Below are 25,192 nucleotides of genomic sequence, written 5' to 3'. Positions count from 1 at the left end.
AGTGTCGGCATGGGGGGACCAGGACAGATCGTTGTTACCCGCACATGATGTTTGCAGAGCGCCCTTAACTTTGTCTTTTTGACATTATTCCACATTCTAATTCTAGTTGATGCTCACATTTGTTCTCCTGCCTTCTAGCTTTGCTTGCATCTTTTCTACTTCATGTTACCAGCTTTACCTCCTTTCGATTTGAGCTATAGCTTGGGTTTCCATCCACCGGACATGCTAATTGAAACCCTTCCCAAAAGCACGATCAAATTTCCCTGCCAAGGATATTAGTGGCGGTCCTGTTAAGGTGTAATCCATCCATCTTGTAGAGGCCCTCCCTGCCTCAGACTCAGTCCCAACGCCTCGAAAATCTGATGCCCTCCCTCTACACCAATTCCCCAACCACCTATTCATTCGGTCAATCCTCCTGCCTCGATGTCCATTAATATGTGGCACTGGAAGTAATTCTGAAATTATTGCTCTTGAGGGATTTTAATTTTCTTCTGAACTCCCTAACAACTGCTTTCAAGAACTCTTTCCTCTTCTCATTGTTACCAATGTGGACTATGACCTCTGACAGTTCACCCTCCTGCAGGAGGATATCCTGCAGCAGCTCCATGATATCCTTGACCCTGGCACCAGGGAGGCAACACAGGAACAGTCATCTGATCCCGTGATTATCAAATCCCCTGTCACTATTGCTTTTCCATTCCTCTTCCTCCTCTCTTGTGCAGCAGAATTACTCATGGTTCCATGGACTTGGCTCTGGCTGGCTGTGGAACCATCGCCCTCGCCAGTATTCGAAATGGAAAGCCGATTAGTGAGCAAGATAGACCAAGGGGACTCCTGTACTCCCTGCCTCAGATTCTCAGACTGCCTCCTGGTCACCCATTCCCTCTCTGCCTGTACACTCCTAAGCTGTGGTTGTGACCACCTCCCTAAACATGCTATTCACATAGTTCATAGCCTCATGGATGCGCAACACTAGGTTGGAGCGGCACGGTAGCACAGTGGTTAGCACTGCTGCCTCACAGCGCCAGGGACCCGGGTTCGATTCTTAGATTGGTCACTGTCTGTGTGGAATTTGCACGTTCTCCCCGTGTCTGCATGTGTTTCCTCCGGGTGGCAACTAGGAGATTTTCACAGTAACTTCATTGTAGTGTTATTGTAAGCCTACTTGTGACACTAATAAATAAACTTTAAAACTTTAGACTCCAGCCACTGCTTGAGTTCTGAAACCTGAAGTTCAAGCTTCTGTAGCTGCTGACCGTTCCTGAAGGTGTGTTTGTCTGGAACACATCCACAATTTCCCACATACCACAGGATATACATTCCACTGGATCCAGCTGACCTAGCATACCATAATTTACCAATTACTCACCAATCAGCTTCTCTCAGCTTCTGCATCAAAGTAAGAGCCAGCTCCTGGAGGATGAAAAAAGATATTAAAAGAAAGCAGCATCTCCTTTCCCTCTGCACCGACTGAATCACTTCATGTAAAATAAGTGAAGTTTATTTATTAGTCACAAGTAAGGCTTACATTAACACTGCAATGAAGTTACTGTGAAATTCCCCTAGTCGCCACACTTCGACGCTTGTTTGGGTCAATGCACCTAACCACCACGTCTTTCAGAATGTGGGAGGAAACCGGAGCACCTGGAGGAAAGCCACGCAGACACGGGGAGAATGTGCAGACTCCGCACAGACAGTGACCCATACTGGGAATCGACCGGCGCTGTGAGGCAGCAGTGCTAACTACTGTGCCACCTAGGTCTCACCCTTTACACGCTGTGCACTCCAGGTAGCACTCAGTGCAGACACTGAGGAAGTCTTTTTATGCTCTCTGAAAAACAACTAATTCAAGTTTTTTAAAAACAGTTTCAGCTCGTTACCTAGCTAACAAGCTGTAGATGCTCGCTTATATATACGCTTGATTTAGGGGTACCACTCACTCGACAAGTCGGCGCATGGGAACATCAACACCTCAAAGTAAGCCCCCAAAGTCACACACACCATCCTGTACGTCATTTAGTCATCATCATTGGGTCAATATCCTGGAACCTCATGTCGAACAGCATGGTGAGAGTATCTCCACTACACAGACAGCTATGACTCAGAGCAACATTGCCATTCTCCACCACCCCATCCAGGGAAGCAGGAATAGCCTTGCCAACGACACCCACATCCTGTCAATGAATAAATGGGAAAAATGGCATCAATCACCTGATTATTGATTCTAACCATGCACTGCAAATTAAAATTGCTGATAACCTCTGTAGCACTTTGCAAGGAGCTGGAGCTAAAGAGGTTGTGATCAATTGTGACCTTGGCTGCAACAGGTAACGACACCTCCTCAGGATATTATCAGTATGCTAGACTAGGCCTATACATTCATTGCTAAGATTAAAGCTTCAGCAATCATGGTTCCCTCTATTTGGTCTCCTTGCTTTCTCCTTTCTGCTGTTTCTGATCCTCCACCTCATCTAATACCATAAGGACTCCCATGAGGAACAAAAACAAGAGGTACTTGAGGTGCTTTAAGAGTTCAGAACATTGTTTAAACACTAGTTCATAGAAATAGTCAGAATCTGAACGCCATATAACACAAACAAATATGCTGGAATTTTACCGCCTCGCCCGCCCGAGGTCCATAAGATCCCGCCCAAGGCCAACGGAGAATGCTGTTCTGCGATCCAGGGGCGGGCGGCCGGTAAAATTCCAGCCATAATCTCTCCAAATCGTTGCAGCTTTTTAGCTCAAAGAAGGTGAATATTCCTTTAAAATACCACTGAAATTGGCCAGCTCCCAATTAGTAGCATCCACCCTTTGTGAAAATGTTGAAGAAATCATGAAAGCAACACAGATACAGATTGAAATGGCATCTTAAATATGCTCTTGATTTACATTGCATCTATTAACGAGGCCCCTTGACATTCAATGCCATTACCATGGCTGAATCCCCCCACTATTAACACCCCCGGGGTTACCATTGACCAGAAACTGAACTGTACTAGTCATATAAACACTGTGGATACAAGACCAGGTCAGAGGCGAGGAATCGTGTGATGGGTAGTTCAACTCCTGACTCACCAAAGCCAGTCCACCACCTACAAGGCACAAGTCATAGAATCATAGAATCCCTACAGTGCAGAAGGAGGCCATTCGGCCCATCGAGTCTGCATCGACCACACTCCTACCCAGATCCTATCCCCATAACCCCACGTATTTACCCTGCTAGTGTCCCTGACACTAAGGGGCAATTTAGCATTGCCAATCCACTTAACCCCGACATCTTTGGACTGTGGAGGAAACCAGAGCACCTGGAGGAAATCCACACAGACATGGGGAGAATGTGCAAACTCCACACAGACAGTGACCCAAGCTGGGAATCGAACCCGGGTCCCTGGCGCTGTGAGGCAGCAGTGCTAACCACTGTGCCGCCCCAGTCAGGAGTGTGGTGGAATGCACTCCACTTGCCTGGATGAGTGCAGCTCTACCAACACTCAAGAAGCTCAACACTAGCCAGGACAAAGCCTGCTTGATTGGCACCCTATCCACAAATATTCACTCCCTCCATCACCAAAGCACAGTGACAGCTGTGTGCTTCATCTACAAGATACACTGAAGGTACCACCAAGAGTCATTAGACAGCTCCCTCCAAATCCATGACTACTACCATTTAGAAGGACAAGGGCAGCAGACAAATGGGAACACCGCCATCTGGAGGTTCCTCACTGAGTCACTCACCATCCTGAATTGGAAACATATTGGCCGTTCCTTCACTGTCGCTGGGTCAAAACCCTGGAACTTCCTAACAGTATTGTGGGTGTACCTACACCTCAGGGACTGTGGTGGTCTGAGAAGACAGCTCACCACCACTTTTCCGAGGGTAATTAGGGATGGGCAGTCAATGTTGGCCCAGCCAGCGACACCCACATGGTGTGAACAAACAAGAACCTGCCTGTCCCTGGATTGCGATCGGAGAAATTCAAATTCTAACAAAGAATGGAAATGTCAGAATAACAGCGATAGGCCAATGGGTGGATTTAGCCCCTTTCCATTGGGCAGAAAACTGGTGGTGGCGGATTGGCTGCCCATCAAGCAGTCGATCTGATTTTCCTCTCCATCGAATTCAGTTGTTGTCCCATCGCCATTTGTTTTAGGTGGAAATGGGCACTCACAGGATGATCCCAGGCAGTCAAGGTCATGTGTAGTTTTCATGTGAGGGACAGTTTGATAATTGGAATAGGTGTATGCCAAATGTAATTCACTTCCCATTTAAATGTACACATTTTAATTCTCATACTTGTTTATTTCATTTTGCACTATTAGTTACGGCCAATAATAAAGCTGAAACAATCAAAATAACTACGCAATCTTTGTAATGTTTTTAGCTGAGAGCAGCTGAAGCTGGCCTCCTATAAAATACAGGGGATTTATTTGATCAGTGCTTTTGGATTATTCAGGCGTTACTACATCTCATGCAGAAAGTCTATTGTCTTCAAAAGAGTTGCCTGTGTGGGTTAGCTCAAAGCCTTTGCATTTTTACACTGGCAAATTCCAACAATGATATCATAGATCACACTGCCTACTGTGGAAATGTCAGAATCAATTGATGACTACAGCAAATATAGTGTTCTACAGCTATCCACATTTTTGCACATTAAACTTTAATGGATTTTTTGCAAGCATGATTGTCTTTTTAGAAAAAATACATAATAACAAAATAAGCTGGCAGTTCAGCCTCTTTTTTGGAATGGTTTAGTGGCCAGCACTACTGCCTCACAGTGCGAGGGACGCGGGTTCAAGTCCCAGCTTGGGTCACTGTCTGTGTGGAGTCTACATGTTCTCCCCATGTCTGCGTGCGTTTCCTCGGGTGCTCCGGTTTCCTCCCACAGTCCAAAGATGTGTAGTTTAGGTGGATTGGCCATGATAAATGCACGGGGTTACGGGGAGGGGCGGAGGAAAGGGCCTGGGTGGAATACTCTTTCGGAGAGTTGGTGCAGACTCGATGAACCGAAAGGCCTCCTTCTGCATTGTCGGGATTCTATGGCTTCACACTGTTGGATCCAGTTTCCGAATGTTTCTCGGCTCCAACTTTAGAAGAGTATTCTGACCAATCTTTTTTGTCTCTGTGAGGTGTACAGATGCCTGGAGCCTCAGGAGCCACCTATAAATTTTCATCCTTATTCTTATTCATAAATATTTATCTCATTGCCTATGGATTTTCGTGAACTGATTGGAGATTTCCCCACCAAAGGCAGTGGTGTTAGGAACAGCTCTTTTCAAACTCCAAGCACACAAAATTCAAATAAGACTGTTCTTTTTTCAAGTTGGCAGACAGTGAATAAAGAAGTGCCGCAAGGATTAGTGCTGGGACTTCAGCTATTTATATGTTAATGATTTAGATGCAGAGACAGGGAGTAAGTATCTAAGTTTGCACGTTATACCAAAGCAGGTGGGAAGGTAAGCTGCAAGGATTTCACTGAGAGATGCTGCAAAGAGAGATAGACAGGTTAGATGAGTAGGCAACAAAATGACAGGTGGAGTATAATGTAGGAAAATGTGAAATTATTCACCTTGGTTGTAAGATTAAAAAAGGGCAAAAATTTCTAATTTTTGCACAGAGTGCTAGCTGAGCTGAGAAACCCGACATGCAGATCGCCGGCTGCACAGCTGACTTTTCTCACCAGATAATCAAGCACTTGACACGAAAAAATCTGTAGACAAGTCTGATGTCATCACACTGTGGGGACGGGGCCAGAAGAAGTCAGAAACGCTGGGAATCCCGAGTGAAATGGTGCCATGATCTCCGATAATAACAAAGAACTAACCACGCATGTGCATGGAGACCCCTAGAATCCCCACAGTGCAGAAGAAGGCCATTCAGCCCATCGAGTCTGCAATCCCACCTCGCAACCGCTCACACATTTACCCCGCTAAACCCTCAAACCTACACATCCCGGGACATTATGGGCAATTTAGCATGGCCAATCAACCTAACCCACACATCTTTGGACTGTGGAAGGAAACCGGAGCACCCGGAAGAAACCCACACAGACACGGGGAGAATGTACAAACTCCACACAGTAACTCCTAATGTGGAGGACGAAACTGCGACAAAGCCCACTAACTATATTTAAATTTATGGAAATTAGGTTCCCAACCTTCCGGGGCAGGAAACTCATTATGTCACTGTTGAAAACAATATCTCGCTGGTGAACATGGGCTCAAATCCCAGCCAGAATCTTTTTTAAATGGTGAGAAACGTGTAGGCGCTGATTTCAAAGAGGCTTGGGTGTGCTTGTACAAGATAAATGGAAAGTTGGCATGTCGGTGCAGCAAGCAATTAGGAAGGTAAATTGCATGTTGGCCTTTATTGCGAGGAGATTCGAGTATCGAAAACACAGTCCCAGGATAAGGAGCCAATTATTTGGACTGAAATGAGGAGAAGTTTCTTGTTGGGTTGAAGGGTTGTGAATCTTTGGAATTTTCTACTCCAGAGGGTTCTGGATCATCCATCATTGAATACTTTTAAGGCAGGAATAGCTTAAAGTTTATTTATTAATGTCACAAGTAGGCTTACATTAACACTGCAATGAAGTTACTGTGAAAATCCCCTAGTTGCCACACTCCAGCGCCTGTTCAGGTACACTGATGGAGAATTTAGCATGGCCAATGCACCTAACCAGCATGTGGGAGGAAACTGGAGGAAACCCACGCAGACACAAGGAGAACATGGTGACTCTGCACAGACAGTGACCCAAGCCGGGAATCAAACCCAGGTCCCTGGCGCTGTGAGGCAGCTGTGCGAACCACTGTGTCACCGTGCTGCCTTAAGCAGTACTGGCTAGCTCTCAGTGGAACTCGGCATTCACAATACTGATTGCCTGCTGAACCATCTAACCAAATATCAGAGTGATTTGTCCTGATTGGAAGCTGAAATAATTCAAACCATCACAAGGTTGCCATTGTAATGAATGGGAATGAGAAAACTGTGAATTATAATTCCTGCACTTTTTTGGGGCATTGTTTAATTTAGCCCCTCTGCTGTTATGGTGGGTCTGTGATAGAAAGTCCTGCAAATGAGATGTTTTAAATTCATTCCTGGAAGTGGGCATGGCTGGCTAAGCCAGCATTTATTCTTCATTCCTAATTACCCTTGAGAAGGTGGTGGTGAACAGTCTTCTTGAACCGTTGCAGTCCCAGTGGAGTGATGCTGTTAGGGTGGGTGTACCAGGATGTTGACCTAGTGACAGTGGACAACAATATAGTTCCCAGTCAGGATGGTAACTGGCTTGGAAGGAAACTCCCTGGTGGTTGAGGGGGGATCTTATTGAAACTGACAGGATACTGCGAGGCCTGGATAGAGAGGACGTGGAGAGGATGCTTCCACTAGTAGGAAAAACTAGAACCAGAGGGCACAACCTCAGGCTAAAGGGACGATCCTTTAAAACAGAGATGAGGAGGAATTTCTTCAGCCAGAGAGTGGTGAATCTGTGGAACTCTTTGCCGCAGAAGGCTGTGGAGGCCAGGTCATTGAGTGTGTTTAAGACAGAGATAGATAGGTTCTTGATTGATAAGGAGACCAGGGATTATGGGGAAAAGGGGATGAGAAAAAAAAATCAGCCATGATTGAATGGCGGAGCAGACTCGATGGGCCGAGTGGCCTAATTCTGCTCCTATGTCTGATGTTCCCATGTGTCTGCTACTCTTGACCTTCTAGATGATAGTGGTTGTGGATTTGGAAGGCGCTGTCCATTGGTGAGTTCTTGCAGTCCTTCTCGTAGATGGTACGCACGGTTGCCACTGGGATCTGTGGTGGAGGGAGTGAATGTTTGTGGATGTAGTGCCAATCAAGCGGGCTGCTTTGTCCTGGATGGTGTCAAGCTTCTTGAGTGTTGTTGGAGTTGCATTCATCCAGGCAAGTGGAGAATTTTCCATCACACTCCTGACTTGTGCCTGTCGATGGTGGACTGGCTTTGGGGAGTCAGGAACTGAGTTATGCACCACAGGATTCCCAGCCTCTGACCTGCTCTGGGTAGCCACTATGTTTATATGGCTGGTCCAGATCTGTTTCTAGTCATTGGTAACCCCCAGGATGTTGATGGTGGGGGATTCAGCGATAGTAATGCCAATGAATGTTAAGGGGCAATGGTTAGATTCTCCCTTGCTGGAGGTTATCATTGCCTGGCACATGTAAATGTTACTTTGACATTTGTGTCACTATACTGGCTTTAGATTCTTATGGGCCTTAGCAAGTGGTTGTTGAAATTAGGAATGACTCACTAGTGCTGCATGGGAGGTCTTGATGGCCAAGGAAGGTGCATTCATAATGCAGCCAAACAGACTGTGTATCAACCTGCAAAAATCTTTCCAACGCATGCCAATGGCTGTCAGTAAGAGTGGGAGAGAATCCTGGTCAGCCATGCTTAATGTGGAAACATAGAAAATAGGAGCAGGGGGAGGCCATTCAACCCTCTGGACCTGTTCCACCATTCATAATGATCATAGCTAATCATCCAACTCAATGGCCTGATCCCACCATTGCCCCATATCCTTTGACCCCCTTCACTTCAAGTGCTATATCTAACTCCTTCTTGAAAATAAACAATGTTTTGTTCTCAGCTAGGGTGAAGAAATTTCTCCTCATCTCTGTCCTAAATGGTCTACCCCGTATCCTCAGACTGTGACCCCCCCCCAGTTCTGGACACATCTACCATCAGGAACATCCTTCCTGCATTTGACTAGTCTGTTAGAATTTTATAGGTTTCTCTGAGGTCCCCCCTCATTCTTCTGAACTCCAGCGAAACTGACTCAATCTCTCCTCATACATTAGACCTGTCATCCCAGGAATCAGTCTGGTGAACTTCTCTGCATTCTCTCTGGAGCAAGAACATCCTTCCTCAGATGAGGAGACTGAAACTGCACATAATATTCCAGGTTGCATCAAGACACCCCTGCTCCTGTACTCGAATCCTCTCACTATGAAGGCCAACCTACCATTTCCCTTTTTTACTGCCAGTTGCACCTGCATGCTTACCTTCAAAGACTGGTGTACGAGGCTACCCAGGTCTCATTGCACATTCCCCTCTCCTAATTTATGGCTATTTAGTTAATAATAATCTGCCTTCCCGTTTTTGCTACCAAAGCCGGTAACCTGACATTTATCCACATTATACTGCATCTGCCAATCATTTGTTCACTCACTCAACTTGTCTGAATCACAATGCATCCTCCTCACAGCTCACCTTCCCACCCAACTTTGTATCATCTGCAAATTTGGAGATGTTACATTTAGTTCCCTCATCTAAATCATTAATATCTATATAGTGAATAGCTGGGGTCCCAGCACTGATCCCTATGGTACCCCAGTAGTCATTACCTACCATTTGGAAAAAGACCCATTTACTCCTACTTTTTGTCTCCTGTCTGCCAACCAGTTTTCTATCCATCACAGTACACTACCCCAATCCCATGTGCTTTAACTTTATAAGCTAATCTCTTATGTTAAAAGCCATCTGAAAGTCCAAATAAACCACATCCACTGGCTCCTCCTTATCAACTCTAGTGGCTCCTCGCAAGCTTTAAGCCTCTGGTGACTGAGTAGTGACCTGTTCCAAGACAAACTGCACTATGGGGACAGATGAAGGAAGAGAAACAATGACAACCTTCTCGTAGGAAAATTATGCAATTAGCCACAGCAAACCATTTAGCAAGCCACAGCCCAATTTCTCGTCTGCAGTCCTCGATTGTATTCTCAATGACGCCCACTATCATGTGTATCATAATGACAACTGTCCTTAGGCATTCAAAAATGTCTCTGCAGTACAAGGAGCATTGGATGCAAGTGTCAATTTGTGATTCATAAGTTTCCTTTTATTTTTACTTTTCCTTCGTACCCCAGCCTCCGTGAGCAATACATAACTTGTTGTTGAAAGAGTAGGAAGTTGACCTGCTCATGTCCTTCCATGAGCGTTGCTCTGCAGCTTTTAGCGGCATGAAAGAATGGCAATGAAGACTCTCTACAATCCCTCCCACTGTGTAGCACTTGACATTCACATTGAAAAGCTTCCGAGATTTCAAACTCTAATGTGTGGGCTTGGTGCTTCTGACACAACTGGCATGATGCTGTTAAATGTTACTGCCACTGCTCTGCAGCATTCAAACCTATTTCCTTTCAAATTATAACAGTACCACATTCACACAACCAGCCATCTATAATGCTGCATAAATAAAATACAACGTTTGTTGCACTTCATCATAGAACCTTAGCTGGATTTTCATCATGGAGAGGACACTTGGAGCCAGGGATTTTTTTCCAAATTTATGATGCAGCCTTGGTCCTGAGAATGCAGGATTTTTATCTTATGTACGTGGGGACAGCCTATAGCTGGACCTTCTGTCTCTGGAAACGGAGGCAAGCTGATTCTGTGGCAGCTACGTTCAAAGGTCAACCTCCATTCACAGAAACATCTGATCCTAACCTAGGGAGTTTGGAGGCCCCACCCGCTAACCCACACCCCCTGCCCAACACCTCACCCACCCAGTATCCACTGTAAATGGAACTCATGAGCCCTATATATTTTGGAAATCTTTGAAAGCTCATAAATATATCAAAATAAGCATACATAACCTGAAAAGACACTTAAAAATGATTATCCTCTTCAGAAGCTCAAAAATCTGATAAAATAAACCAACTCACATTTCCCTGAACAACTTTGTAAACAAACCCTGCTGAATCCACTCATGATTTGGAAGGCAGACAAAAGCTCACATATCAGTCAAAGCTCTGGAAGAGCCAAACAGATAGCTGAGCTGAACTTCAAGGAAAACATTTCACACAACTAGCTCTGTATTTCAAACTGGGCTAGCTTTTCAATATTATACAATGTAAAATGTCATGCTATCCAATAGATAAGCTATTCTAATGCATCCAAAGATGTGCAGGTTAGGTGGATTGGCCATGCTAAATTAGTATCCCAAGATGTGTAGGTTAGGGGAATTAGCAGGGTAAATGTGTGGGGTTAAGGGTATGGGGTGGGTGGTATGCCTGGGTAAGATGCTCTGTCGGAGAGTTGGTGCAGACGCAATAGGCCAAATGGCCTCCTTCTGCACTGTAGAGATTCTATGATTCCATGAAGACTTTTTCACTTTTATAGTGTTGTTCTTTCCCTTGACAGCTTGCCATTTGTCAGAAGTAAGAACCTGGCAACTACATTATTTAACGGTCACTGACCTTTTCAAATCATAGCACTGTCATTTAGCACTTACTTTAGTAAAAATATATACAACTTAGGCCGTAGCATTTTATAATAACATACAAAGTAGGTAACAACTTTTGCACTTATCTTTCATATAGTTCCTTAGAGCCATAGAAACATTATGGTGCAGAAAATGGCCATTCAGCCCATCATGTCTGTGCTGGTGTTTGAGTTGCTTTTGGCAGTATTGTTGGTGTAGTTGTTGGTGTTTGAGTTGTTGTTGGCGCTGCTGTTGGTGCAGTTGTTGGTGTTTGAGTTGTTGTTGGTGGTGATGTTGGTGTAAGTTGATGTTTGAGTTGTTGGTTTTTAAGTTGTTGCTGGAGGCGATGTTGGTGTAGTTGTTGGTGTCTGAGTTGTTGGCGATGATGTTGGTGTAATTGGCTAGTTTTCCCTGGATCCTGTGTGATCTAACCTTACTGACTAGTCTACCATGCAGTACCTTGTTGAAGGCCTTGCTAAAGCCCATGTAGACAACATCTATTGCCCTGCATTCATCTATTTTCTTGGTCACCCTCTCCTTTCAAAGAACTCTATCAAATGTGTAAGACACAATTTCCCACACACAAAACCGTGCAGACTATCCCTAATCAGTCCTTGCCATCCAAATGCATGTAGATTCTGTCTCTCAGAATCCCGTCTAAAAACGGCGGCGTGGTGGCACAGTGGTTAGCACTGCTGCTTCACAGTGCCAAGGACCCGGGTTTGATTCCTGGCTTGGTTTCCTCCCACATTCTGAAAGACGTGCTGGTTAGGTGCATTGACCCGGACTGTGGCGACTAGTGAAATTTCACAGTAACTTCATTGCAGTGTTAATGTAAGCCTTGCTTGTGACTAATAAATAAACGTTTTTAAAAAACTTACCCACCACTCACGTTAGACTCACCGGTCTGTAGTCCCATGGCTTTTCCCTGCCACTTTTCTTAAATAACGGTACAACATTTCTATCCCTCCAGTCTTCCGCCACCTCACCTGTGGCTGCCGTGATACAAATATCTCTACTAGGGGCCCCGCAATTTCTTCAATAGCTTCTCACAATGTTGTGGGATACGCTGGATCCAGTCCCAGAGAGTTATGTACCTTTATGCGTTTTAAGACCTCTAGCACCTCCTCTTCTGTAATGTGGACGCTTTTGAAGACATCACTATTTATTTCCCTGAGTTCCCTCGCTTCCATTTCTTTCTCCACTGTAAATATCAATCAGAAATATTTGTTTAATATCTCACGCACCTCCTATGGCTCCACACATAGATGACCTTCCTAATCTTTATTCTCTTCCTAGTTACTCTTTTGATAAGGAGATGCTGGCATTGGACTGGGGTGGGCACAGTAAAAAGTCTCACAACACCAGGTTAAAGTCCAACAGGTTTATTTGGTAGCATGAGCTTTTGGAGCGCTGCTCCTTCATCAGGTTACTCTTTCGCCCTTAATATACCTGTAGAATCTCTTTGGATTCTCCTTTACCTTCTCTGCCAAAGCTATCTCATGTCGCCTTTTTTCCCTCCTGATTTCCCTTTTAAGTGTATTCCTACACCCCCCTATACTCCTCAAGGGATTCACTTGACTCCAGCTGCCTATACCTGAGATACCAGCCTCCCATCCATTGACTCTGTTTACACTTCCTGCTGCCTCGGCAAAGCAGCCAGCATAATTAATGACCCCACGCACCCCGGACATTCTCTCTTCCACTTCCTTCCTTCGGGAAAAAGATACAAAAGTCTGAGGTCACGTACCAACCGACTCAAGAACAGCTTCTTCCCTGCTGCTGTCAGACTTTTGAATGGACTTACCTTGCATTAAGTTGATCATTCTCTACACCCTAGTTATGACTGTAACACTACATTCTGCACTCTCTCGTTTCCTTCTCTACGAACGGTATGTTTTGTCTGCACGGTAGCACAATGGTTAGCACTGCTGCTTCACAGCTCCAGGGACCTGGGTTCGATTCCCGGCTTGGGTCACTGTCTGTGTGGAGTTTGCACATTCTCCTCGTGTCTGCGTGGGTTTCCTCCGGGTGTTCCGGTTTCCTCCCACAGTCCAAAGATGTGCGGGTTAGGTTAATTGGCCATGCTAAATTGCCCCTTAGTGTCCCGGGATGCGTAGGTTAGAGGGATTAGCGGGTAAATATGTCAGGATATGGGGATAGGGCCTGGGTGGGATCGTGGTCGGTGCAGACTCGATGGGCCGAATGGCCTCTTTCTGCACTGTAGGGTTTCTATGATTTCTATGATGATAGCGCGCGAGAAACAATACTTTTCATTGTATAATACATGTGACAATAATAAATCAAATTACATTTTTTTTAGTCATTCATGGACACAGGCTTCGCTGGCTGTCCAGCATTTATTGCCCATCCCTAATTGCCCTTGGAGGGCATTTGAGAATCAGCCACATTGCTGTGGGTCTGGAGTCACATGTAGGCCAGACCAGGTAAGGATGGCAGATTTCCTTCCCTAAGGGACATTAGTGAACCAGATGGGTTTTTCCAACAATCGACAATGGTTTCATGGTCATCAGTAGATTCTTAATTCCAGATACTTTTTATTGAATTCACCATCTGCTGTGGCTGGATTCGAAGTAGGAAGTCTCACAACACCAGGTTAAAGTCCAACAGGTTTATTTGGATTCTGGATTCGAACCCAGGTTCTCAGTTCCACCCATATTACCTGACTGGATGATCCCTCAGGAACATCCTCTCTCAGCACTGCCCTGAGGTTGTCCCTTATTTGAGTTACCGCTGGGCACCGCAGGGGCTGGGGTGTATTATCGACCTTGACAATCACCTTTTGGTTTGATGTTTTAAGTTTCCTTTCGACTTTGTTCTTGGTTCGGGCTGTTCCCTCCTTCCTTTTGGGGAGCTGTCCCTTTTACTTTGTCCCTAAGTTAATTTGAGTTAGTTTATTACGTTGGTACCTTAAAAGAGCTCCCTTATTTGAGTTGTTGTTGGTGGTGAGGTTGGTCAAACTAGCTCCCGCCCCATTCTCGTGAGCTGATTGGTCTGCTCTTGCAGTCTGATTGGCTGAACGAGCTGTCAACATGTGCGGAGGCCTCGTTCCTCAGTTTGATTGGCTAAGCGGGCTGCCAATCTGGACTGAAGCCGCCCTCCGGCAGATGGGATTGGCTTATCGTGTTGTCAATCTGTGTTGAAACCCCTCCCATTATTCGATTGGCTGATCGGGCTGTCAATCTGGACTGAAGCCGCCTCCCGCGGATTGATTGGTTTATTGAGCTGTCAGTCTGAGCTGAAGCCGCCCTCCCGCGGTCTGATTGGCTGGCCGAGCTGCCAGCCTGAGCCAGGGCACTGCCTCCTCACTCTCCGGGCGGTTAGCTGGCGGATTTGAATCGGGCCAATGGGAGAGGCGGTTAGTTTGGGGGCTGTGGGCCAATGTAGTGGGTTGTTACTCAGCGGTGGGGGAGGATTTCAAACCGCCGCCTCACTAACGGTTCGGTCCAACTGCGCGCGCCGCTTCAGACCCAAAACGGCTGCGAGCGGTGCGGGGGGGAGGAGGAGGTGATCGCTGCCGAGCCCAGATCCCGGCCACACAATCCGCATCGGTAAGAGGGGAGGGGGAATGGAGCGGGAGGGAGGCGGAGGCCCGGGATTCTCTCTCATATAAAATAAAGCGTCATGGAGAAAGGTGAAGGAGCTCCATTTTCCCTCCGAGCGGCCGGGCAGACACAATGAGGCCCCCGGGGTGGGGGGAGGCGGCACCTCACCCTCTCACACCCCCCCCCCCCCCCGCCTCCCTGGGGGCGGAGGCCCGGCCTGTTCCCGCTGCCAGCGGCCCGGGAGAGCCTGGCGTCTGCAGCCTGGTTGATAGCGGGGGCCGCGGGCATCGCTGCCCGGCTGAGGCCGGGGGGGGGGCGTGGCGGCTACCTGGCTGAGGAAGGGGGCTGCGTGTGGGGGGAGGTGGGGACCCCGGTCTGTCCCGTCAGCGATACCTAGGGACGGTTCATCTTTGTACCGCCCCCCCCCCCCCGGAATGATGTTGGGGTGGGGGCTGGGAGACAGGAGAATGGGGATATTATTTGCGATGGGGGGGGGGGGCAATGCCAGGCCCTCGGTACCCTCCCCCCATCCCATATAAATGCCCACATCTGGGGAGGGTGTCCCGCTCCTTTCCCGGGACCGGCTCCCTCCCCATCTCGGTGCCCCCGCTCACTGGGGAGGGAAGCAGGGGCTTGCTGTCCCTGTGGGGGGAGACAGCCCCTCTCTCCCCCTCCAATTGATGTCCCAGTCTGGGCGGTTTCCGCCCCCCCCCCCCTTTCCCGAGGCGGTCTATTGTTTAAGTGGCGGGCATTTGTTGTCTGCGTTCCCCAGGCCGCACCCCCCTCGGGGCAGTCAGGCGGTTTAAACATGGCTTAAAAATAAAACATGATTTATTCGCACATGATGGTTTTTAAAATAATGTTTACATCGTAGCCAGGTGTCTGTTGCCGCACCTGTGAGCGGCGCTGCCTTGTCCCCTTCCTTCCCTCCCTCCATCTCTCTCTTCCCCCCCCTCTCTCTCTTCCCCCCCCTCTCTCTCTTCCCCCCCCTCGCCTGTCACACAGGGAGGTGAGAGAATGTGACTGGAGGGGATGCAGTTTAAATACCTGCGCAGAGCCAAGGGGTGAAACCATGGCTTCCCGGCCTTTTGGCTCAGATCGAGCTCAAGATCAGGTGCACTGCCTTTCCTTGTCAGCTTGGACCGTGTATGCCTCTCTGGGGATCATGAATTGGATTCAATTTGAATTGGTTTCTGGAAAAGCAAGGGATTTGGATCCACTCTGCGCGATGGATTTGCAACTTTTAAGAATGGAGTACAATTTAAAAAAAATAACACGCATCAGCTTTGTATCTTATTTGCATTTGATTGTGAATTTGTTTTGGTTTGAACCATTTTGCCTTTGAGCTTGGTTTTGAGGGATATTTGCACATGATTTGTGTCAGGGTTGAGTGAGCATTTCTATGGCAACCTTTTGGGATAATTCCTCAATTGTCTTGATGTCAATGGATAAATATTGTCACCTTAAAGTCCGGGGAGCTCTGAAATGAAAATACAGCCTTGATATTTAAGTACTGTACTTAACTGCCTGGAGTTTCTAAAGCACTTTCATTAATGGGTCTGATCTTGTTCTGAGTGAGCAAATGTTACTGGTCATTTAATTGACTTACAGTTGCCAGAAGACTTTATGGACTTTTGCATGGCAAAAAAAAGACTTTTGAAAAGGGGTATCTAGAGCTTTGTTCGCTTAACTAATTAGGTTGAACAATTGTTCTTGTAGTGTAGAGTCTGAACCAGGAGGTATAAATTGAGATTTAAATTAGAGGTCCGAGGTACAGATCAATAGCTACTTGAAATTCCAAAATGGCACCGGAACATGGCAACTTCTTGCAAGCTGTGTCCAGCATACCCTTTAATTCTATCTTTTACACTTCTGAAACTTTATTCTAACTCTTTTGAACTCCCTAACAATGCTCTGACTGTAACACTACATTCTGCACTCCTTTTCTTCTCTATGTACGGTATGTTTTGTCTGTATAGCGCACAGGAAACAATACTTTTCACTGTATACACGTGACAATAATAAATTGAATCAGAAATGAAATAGTGTGTGCAAGGATTGGATTAATACAAAAAAAGTAGTTTATCTAATTTGGTGAATGAGGGAATTTTTGAGAGTATTGATCGCTTTCCAAAATGTGGTTGTATGAAGTAGCATAGAGTCCAATTCTACTGATTATTTCTACTTCTATTTAAACTTGGGCAGAGTGAAGGGATTCAGAATGGAAGCTGCTCTAGTATTTAAAATGGACACAAGGAACAAACCGAGAGAGGAAGCATAAGATAGTGAGACCTGAAAGTTGAGGTTTAGAGGTCACAATATGAGCAACATACCTGCGCGAATAATTTGAGGATCGTAGTTGACCAGCTGAAATCTCTTGCTTGCAATTCCTGTGCCATGTGGAGACCTCGGGATGATTCATGCATCTTGGAAGACCACTGGTGTAGGAAGTGTCTCCAACTGCTTGAGCTCAAACTTTCTGAGGCAGCAGAGTGCCTGTGGGGCATCAGGGCCGCTGAGTTTCCTGTATCATTCACTTCAGGGGCTGGCCACACCTCAGGCAGAGAGGAAGTCCAGGAGTTTTTTGGGGGTGTGTGCCAGTCAGGTCCGAAATGGAGATTGCTGGGATTTATGACGCCTTGAAGGAATTTAGTCGACACCATGATATCAATGCGGAAGGGACCATTCAAGGAGAAGCAGCTCATGTATAAATGAAATTATTGTGGGCAATTTCGTAGGGGACAGATGAGAGGGCACAGACGATTTACAAGAAGTTAGGCTGAGGAGAAGGCCATCTAGACTGGACAATTTTGGCACTGTGGAAAGATCGGCTAGACTAAATTTTCTTTGAAACCGAGACAGCTGAGGGAAGACCGAATTGAAGTGTATATAATCATGAGATATCGGGATAGAAAAGAGAGGAATGCCCAATTTCCCTTTGAGTTTGTAACCAGGGGTGTTAGATTTGGAATAAGAGGTGTGAGGTTTAGAATGGATGCAAGGAGAAATTCTTTCGTCCAACAAATGGTGGTACCTAGAACTCGCTGTCTGAAAGATTGTTAGAGGTAGAAGTCCCCTCTCTTGAAAGATGCTTGGATATGCACTTGAAGTGTAACCTTCAAGGCTGTGGACCAAGAACTGGGGAGTGGAATCAATTGATGGCTGGCAGAGCCAGTTACCCCTCCTTCTGTGTTGTAGATCTAATTCTATGACCGGTGTTTCTATAAACATCATTGTGCGTCTTGCATGATGTGTTTCCTCCCTGGTAATAGGAGAAAGGACATCACTGAGATGGTGTAGCATATTCTGCAGAGGGGGAAGGGAGTGAGCCAGAAGATGTGATATGTTTGTACCAGTGACGGGCAGATTTTATTAGTGTCACAAGTAGGCTTACATTAACACTGAAGTTACTGTGAAAATCCCCTAGTCGCCACACTCCGGCACCTGTTTGGGCACACTGAGGGAGAATTTAGCATGGCCAGTGCACCTAACCAGCACGTCTTTCGGACTGTAGGAGGAAACCAGAGCACCCAGAGGAAACCCATGCAGACTCTGCACAGACAGTGACTCCAGCTGGGAATCGCATTAACCTGGTGTTGTTAAACTTCTTGCTGTGAGGCAGCAGTGCTAACAACCATGCCACCCAGTGAACTAGAGAGAGATGAATTAAAACAGGACCTCGAAGGTAATGATCTCTGGATTGCAGACCATTGTCCGAAGCAAACAACCCAACCTTCAGGAGAACAGTGACCACGACAGCACACAACCCTGCCACAGCAGCCACAGCAACCTCTGCAAGACGTGCCGGATCATCGGCACAGATGCCATCATCTCACGTGAGAACACCATCCACCAGGTACACGATGCATACTCTTGCGACTCGGCCAATGTCGTCTACCTGATATGTTGCAGGAAAGGATGTCCCGAGGCATGGTACATTGGGGAGACCATGCAGATGCTATGACAACGGATGAATGAACACCGCTCGACAATCACCAGGCAGGAGTGTTCTCTTCCTGTCGGGAACACTTCAGCAGTCACGGGCATTCAGCCTCTGATCTTCGGGTAAGCGTTCTCCAAGATGGCCTTCATGACACACGACAACGCAGAATCACTGAGCAGAAACTGATAGCCAAGTTCCGCGCACACGAGATCGGCCTCAACTGGGATCTTAGATTCATGTCACACTATCTGTAACCCCCACGACTTGCCTGGGCTTGCAAAATCTCACTAACTGTCCTGGCTGGAGACAATGCACACCTCTTTAACCTGTGCTTAACCCTCTCTCCACTCACATTGTCTGTATCTTTAAGACTTGATTACCTGTAAAGAGGAGTGTACATATTACAGAGAAGGAGGTGCTGGAAGTCTTAAAGCGCATCAAGGTAGATAAATCCCTGGGACCTGATGAAGTGTATCCCAGGACATTGTGGAAGGCTAGGGAGGAAATTGCGCGTCCTCTAGCCGAGATATTTGCGTCATCGATAGTCGCGGGTGAGGTGCCTGAAGATTGGAGAGTGGCAAATGTTGTGCCTTTGTTTAAAAAGGGCTGCAGGGAAAAGCCTGGGAACTACAGGCCAGTGGTGGGTAAATTGTTGGAAGGTATTTTGAGAGACAGGATCTACAGGCATTTAGAGAGGCAAGGACTGATTAGGGACAGTCAGTATGGCTTTGTGAGTGGAAAATCATGTCTCTCAAATTTGAATTTTTTGAAGGGGTAACCAAGAAAGCAGATGAGGGCAGTGCAGTTGATGTTGTCTACATGGACTTTAGCAAGGCCTTTGACAAGGTACCACATGGTAGGTTGTTGCATAAAGTTAAATCTCTCGGGATCCAGGGTGAGGTATCTAAATGGATACAAAATTGGCTTGACAAAAGCCAGAGGGTGGGTGTAGAGAGTTGTTTTTTCAAACTGGATGCCTATGACCAGCGGTGTGCCTCAGGGATCAGTGCTGGGTCCACTTATTTGTCATTTATATTAATGATTTGGATGAGAATATAGGAGGCATGGTTAATAAGTTTGCAGGTGACACCAAGATTGGTGGCATAGTGGACAGTGAAGAAAGTTATCTCCAATTGCAATGGGATCTTGATCAATTGGGCCAGTGGGCTGACGAATGGCAGATGGAGTTTAATTTAGACAAATGCGAGGTGATGCATTTTGGTAGATTGAACCAGGGCAGGACTTACTCAGTTAATGGTAGGGTGTTGGGGAGAGCTATAGAACCGAGATCTAGGGGTACATGTTCATAGCTCCTTGAAAGTGGAGTCACAGGTGGACAGAGTGGTGAAGAAGGCATTCGGTATGCTTGGTTTCATCGGTCAGAACATTGGATACAGGAGTTGGAATGTCTTGTTGAAGTTGTACAAGACATTGGTAAGGCCACACTTGGAATAGTGTGTGCAATTCTGGTCACCCTATTATAGAAAGGATATTATTAAACTAGAAAGAGTGCAGAAAAGATTTACTAGGATGCTACCGGGACTTGATGGTTTGAGTTATAAGGAGAGGCTGGATAGACTGTGACATTTTTCCTCTGGAGCGTAGGAGGCTGAGGGGTGATCTTATAGAGGTCTATAAAATAATGAGGGGCACAGATCAGCTAGATAGTCAATATCTTTTCCCAAAGGTAGGGGAGTCTAAAACTAGAGGGTATAGGTTTAAGGGGAGAGATACAAAAGTGTCCAGAGGGGCAATTTTTTCAGAGGGTGGTGAGTGGAACAAGCTGCCAGAGGTAGTAGTAGAGGCGGGTACAATTTTGTCTTTTTAAAAGCATTTAGATAGTTACATGGGTATAGAGGGATATGGTCCAAATGTGGACAATTGGGATTAGCTTAGGGGTTTTTTAAAAAAAGGGCGGCATGGACAAGTTGGGCCGAAGGGCCCGTTTCCATGCTGTAAACCTCTATGACTCGCATTCCAACCATTATCTTGTAAATTGCGTTTGTGTCTGTATATGCCCTGATTGTGAACACAAGTTCTCACTCACCTGAAGGAGGAGTGACGCTCCGAAAGTTTATGCTACCAAATAAATCTGTTGGACTTTAACCTGGTGTCGTGAGACTTCTTACTGTGCTTGCTTTGAGTGCCACATACCAGTAAAAATAGGAAGATAGATCAGTCATGATCTCAAATAGAGCAGGTTTAATGGGCTGAATGGACTACTCCCACATCTAATGGAGGATCAATGTGTGGCTTCAGGCATGCTACAGGAGGGAGTGTTTCAGATTCTTAAGGCATTGGGACAAGTTCTGGGAAGGAGATGTGCATTCAACAAGAGTGGGACCATAAGAGCTTTATTCGTGTCAGAGAGTTTCAACTAAATTGGCAGATGGGTGGACACTGGAAGTGGCTAATGCACCTAACCTACACCTTTGAAGCTAATGGCCAATTTAGTATGGTTAATCCACCTAACATGTACATCTTTGGACTGTGGGAGCAAACTCGAGCACCTGGAAAGAACCTCCAGAGATTGGCGGGGGGAGGTGGGCGGGTAGGGGCAGAAAGGGAAACGACATTCAAACGCCACACAGTCGCCCAAGACCGGAATCAAGTCCCTGGTGCTGTGATGCAGCAGTGCTAACTATTATGCCATAGCAGATAGAAACGGACTAAGAGGTGAATATAATGGCAAGTCTAGAATATATATGAAAATAGTCTGGTGAATAAAGTGATCTATTATAAGTGCAAATAGAGTATCATAGAATCCCTACAGTGCAGAAAGTGGCCATTCAGCCCATCGAGTCTGCACTGACAGCAATTCCACCCAGGCCTTATCCCCTGTAAAAAAAAAACCCTCCCCATATTTAACCTGCTATTCTCCCTGACAGTAGCCAATCCACTGAACCTGCACATCTTTGGACTGTGGGGGGGTGGGGAGGAAACCGGAGCACCTGGAGGAAATCCACGGAGAACATGCAAACTCCATACAGTCACCCAAGGCAGGAATTGAACCCAGATCCCTGGCGCTGAGGCAGCAGTGCTAACCACTGTGCTACCATGCCAGCCGTGGCTGTGTTAGAATATGTACTGGCAATAACTGAGATGTGACTTGAAAGTGGTGAGGTCTGGATGCTTAATATTCATGGATGCAAAATGTTTTGATAAGATAGGAAAGCCAAAGGGAGTGGTAATGCTTCGGCAACATGTCTCTCTATTTAGCAATGTTGGAGTTGTAATGGTTATAGTAAAGAAACAAAGCATTTGTCCAGTGTGTGTGTGATTCATAGAATAATGAGCAGCTCTGTCTGAAAGCAAAAAACATGAAAAACAGCCCTGACATTGTTATCAGACCTGCTGACCAGGGTGGTGCTGTTGTCGTCTTGTGTACAGGGGTTGAACACCAACTCTCGGACACTTCTTCCTAACCCCCTGGACCATAACCTCATCACCAAACATCAAAATATTGTTTCCAGAACTGTCACTAACCACATATCTCTTCAGGTCTTCTCTCCACAACTTCCAACCTCATTGTTCTCCTGAACAATCTGCTCATTCCATCTTCCCAAAATCCACAATAGGATTGTCCTGGTAGACCAATTACTTCAGCCTGTTCCTGCCCCATTGAACTGATTTCTTCCCACCTTGACTCTTTTTTCCCCCTTGTCCCATCTCTTCCTGCCTACTCTTGTGACTTGCCCTATGCCATTTCTATGCTTTTCTATGTTCTATAGCCTAGAAGGTAAGGAAATTGTTCGGCGCAACTTGTGGGCCGAAGGGCCTGTTTGTGCTGTAGCTTTTCTATGTTCTATTTCAACAATTTCCAGTTTCCTGCCCTAATTCTTCACTGGACTGACTCCACCTCCGTCCCCCACCAGAATGATTTGAGTGCTTTCATCTTCCTTCATTGGAGGCCTAACCAGTCCCATCCACCACCTCTTTCTGTCTGGCTGAACCTGTTCTCATTTAACTTGTTTCACTTCCTCCAAATAAAAGGTGTTGTTATGGATCCTAATTATGCCTGACTGTTTTTGGGTATGTGGAACATTCCTTGTTCCAGTCTTACTCAGGCCCCCCTCCTGCACGCTTTCTGATTTGGTGCATTTTCCTCCTCGCTAAGATTTGGAAAACTTATTTATCTTTTACCTTTTCTCATCTTCACGATCCATCTCAACATTTCCCTTCCTTGACTTCATTGTCTCCAATTTTGGGAATAGGCTGCCTATTAATATTCACTGCAAGCCCACCACTTCATACATGTCCCTTGATTACAGCACCTCACACCCTGCCTTGTCTTAAGGATTCCATTCTATTTACCCACTTTCTCCATCTCTGTCACATGTGTTCTGATGCAACCTTCCGCAACAACGTTTGTGATATATCTTCCTTTTTCCTCAATAGAGGATCATCACTCCCTGCTCTCACCAAGTATAATCCACTTTCTTTTCTTCCCCCCCCACCCCCTTTTTGCTTCTCAACTCCAACCAACTAGATTATTATCCTTGTCCCCCAAAGACACAGAAGCAGAATATTGCTGATGTTGGAAAGAAATTTGAAATAGAAACAAATAGTAAACCATGGATGAACAGGGACATTCAGTGCTTGCTGAAGTCCAGGTCTGAGGTGTTCAAATCGGGTGACCCTGACCTATACAAGAAATTCGGGTACGATCTATGGAGAACTATCAGATGCCAAGAGAAAGTTCCTAACCAAGCTAGAGTCCCAGGCTAGCCACAGGAACGTTAACTGATTATGGCTCAGTTTGCATGACCTAACAGGCTACAAGGTGTGTAGAATCGCTGGCAATGCACCCCTCCCCAATGAGTTCAGCACATTCTGTGCCCATTTTGAGCAAGAGGTCAGCGAGAAGACATTATCCATCCCAGAAGCCTTGGTCGAACTGATATCCGAGGTCACCATCACAGACGTCAGATTGACTTTCTTGAAAATTAACCCGAAGAAAGCGACTACCCCAGATAGGGTGTCCATTTGAGCACTCAGCTCCTGCGCAGACCAGTTGGTGGGGGTATTCGCAGACATCTTTAGCGCCTCCTTACTTACTCCAATCTGAAGTCCCTATCAGCTTCAAGAAGACAACCATCATTCCTGTACCAAAGAAAAGCCAGGCACTGTGCCTTAATGACTATCACTTGGTTGCTATGACAGCCATCGTTATGAACTGCTTCGAAAAGTTAGTCATGGCATGCATCAACTCCAGTCTCCAAGATTGCCTGAATCCACAACAATTCGCCTATTGCTGCAACAGGTCCACAGCAGACACCATCTCCCTGGCCCTACACTCAACCCTAAAACACCTGGATAACAACAACACTTATGTCAGACTCCTATTTATCAACTACAGCTCGGTCTTCAGCACCATTATCTCAACAAAACCTATCTCCAAGTTCCATGGCCTGGGGTTCAGCTCCTCCCTCCACAACTAGATCCTAGACTTCCTAACCCATAGACCATAATAAGGATAGGCAATGTCACCTCCACGATTATCCTCAACAGCAGTGCCCTGTAAGGCTCTGTCCTCAGCCCCTTACTATACATATACACTTATGACTGTGGCCCAAATTCCACTCCAACTCCACTTTCAAATTTGCTGATACCACCATAGTAGGTCAGATCTCCAGCAATGACGAGACGGATAGAGAATCGTGAAATGGTGCAATGACGATACCTCCCTCAATGTCAGTCCATCACGCAAACCAGCCTTCCATCCATTACTCTGTCTACACTTCCCACTGCCTCGGAAAAGCAGCCAGCATAATCAAGGACCCCAGGCATGTTCTCTTGCACCACCACCACCTTTCAGGAAAAAGATGCAAAAGTCTGAACACGTACCAACTGACTCGAAGGACAGCTTCTTTCCTGCTGCCATCAGACTTTTGAATGGACCTACCATATATTAAGCTGATCTTTCTCTACACCCTAGCTATGACTGTAACACTATATTCTGCTCCTTCTCCCTTGTGTGCTCTATGAACGGTATGTTTTGTCTGTATAGCGCGCAAGAAACAGTACTTTTCACTGCATGCTAATACATGTGACAATAAATCAAAAGTATGGAAATACTCAGGTCTGGCAGCATCTGTGGAAACGGAAACAGTTAATATAGTGTCGAATATATCTTCAGAACTGAAGGGGGTGGGGATGGGGAGGGTGGAGAAACAAAAGGGAAGGTTTGGAATAGGGTAGAAGGTGCCATGGAACAAAAGCAAAGGAGCAGTTATGGTTGTAGTAAAGCAATTGTTCCACAAACCCGAGAAAAAGATTGGCATAACTAGCATCCATAGCAACACTTTTTTTATTTGGAGGAAGTGAAACAATTTAAAGGAGCCATTGTTCAATGAGAACAGGTTCAGCCAGATAGAAATAGGGTGGTGGTGGATGGAGATTGGTTACGCCTCTGTCCAAGGAAGAAGTAGAAAGTCCGCAGATCATCCAT

The 25,192-nt window shown here is 46.1% G+C and overlaps 1 protein-coding gene across 2 annotated transcripts in view; it reads left to right on the top strand.

Annotated features, from left to right (window-relative positions):
• Nucleotides 1-14,653: 14,653 nt before the first annotated feature.
• LOC144499003 (cytoskeleton-associated protein 5-like) overlaps nt 14,654-25,192 on the top strand; it is a 68,695-nt gene continuing 58,156 nt past the window's right edge. For both annotated transcript variants that reach the window (XM_078221048.1, XM_078221046.1), the window contains exon 1: nt 14,654-14,804. The gene's annotated coding sequence lies outside the window, so the exon portion shown is untranslated. The remainder of the gene's footprint in view (nt 14,805-25,192) is intronic.

This window comes from Mustelus asterias, chromosome 9 (genome assembly GCF_964213995.1).
Source record: "Mustelus asterias chromosome 9, sMusAst1.hap1.1, whole genome shotgun sequence".
Classification (NCBI taxonomy): domain Eukaryota; kingdom Metazoa; phylum Chordata; class Chondrichthyes; order Carcharhiniformes; family Triakidae; genus Mustelus; species Mustelus asterias.
Note: the sequence above shows the minus strand (reverse complement) of the source record. Positions and strands in the feature narration are given on the sequence as shown.